Source organism: Pangasianodon hypophthalmus, chromosome 12 (assembly GCF_027358585.1).
Source record: "Pangasianodon hypophthalmus isolate fPanHyp1 chromosome 12, fPanHyp1.pri, whole genome shotgun sequence".
NCBI lineage: Eukaryota > Metazoa > Chordata > Actinopteri > Siluriformes > Pangasiidae > Pangasianodon > Pangasianodon hypophthalmus.
Window position 1 is genome coordinate 8,710,406 of NC_069721.1, and position 1,441 is coordinate 8,711,846.

A 1,441-nucleotide genomic window follows, 5' to 3' on the forward strand; every position below is an offset into this window, starting at 1 on the left:
GGCACTGTCATGTGTCTGTCCACAAACAAGTAGGTTATATAACAAATATTGTGTTATTCTATATTTGAAGGTGGGAAACAGTTCTGACGTACACTATATGGCCAAAAGTTTGTGGACACCTGACCATTACACCCATACGCACTTGTTGAACATCCCATTCCAGATTTAGTTCACGCTTTGCTGTTACAATAACCTCCACTCTTCTGGGAAGGCTTTCCACTAGATTTTGGAGCATGGCTGTGGGAATTTGTGCTCATTTAGCCACAAGAGCATTAGTGAGGTCAGACGATGACCAAAGGTGATCAGTTGGCTTGAGGTCAGGGTTCTGTGCAGGCCACTCGAGTTTTTCCACTCCAGCCTTGGCAAAACATGTCTTCATGGAGCTCACATTGTGCACAGGGGCATCGTCATGCTGGAACAGGTTTGGGCCTCTTAGTTCCAGTGATAGGAAATCTTAATGCTACAGCATTACAAAGTCATTCTAGACAAAAATGTGCCTCTGACTTTGTGGCAACAGTTTAGAAAAAGCCCACATATGGGTGTGATGGTCAAGTGTCCATAAACTTTTGTCCATATAGTGTACACTGACAATGGAAATGCAGTGCAGCATGAAACTGGGTTAAGACTGAACATGCTCATGCTCTTACTGTTTGTTTGCCAAGTCAGTCAAGAAAACAGGGTTGCAACTAGGTTGGATTTTGTTTATTTATTATTCTACGGTGTGTCCCAGAGGTCTCCATATATAAAGGACTATGTAGCCAGCGCTACGTCGGTTGTGCCTTTGTCAGTGGATGTTCCACTTCTTGGTTGGTCCGCAACACTTCCGGTCTTTTTGAATTTGTTAAAAAGTTTGGCAGCAGTTACACGTGTGTGATGAGTTTGCCATGTTTCCTGTTAAAGTCCATCACAACCTTGTGACAGCTTCCCGATCCAGCCATGAGAATGATTTCAGTATGTTCTTCTTTTGTCAAAGGCATTCTTAAAGGCTATCTGAAAAAAAAAAAATAAAAAAAAAAAAAATATATATATATATATATATATATGTATATATATATATATATATATATATATATATATATATATATATATATATATATATATATATATATATATATATATATGTGTGTGTGTGTGTGTGTGTGTGTGTGTGTGTGTATATATAAAAAAAATATATATATATATATATCTATATATATATATATATATATATAATATATATAAAATTGATTATAATTTAATCTGATTTTTAATTATTTGATTATTCAATTTATTACTTTTTGTTTGTAAGAAATGGTACAAACACTATTGCCCACCCATAACCCTAACATTCTTATATTTTAGTCCTAATTTGCATGTGTGAGACCATTAAGTCAACATTCTGAGTGAACGTTAGGTATTTGCATTCTGTAGGTCTAATATCCTTAATCATGAAAGGCATTCA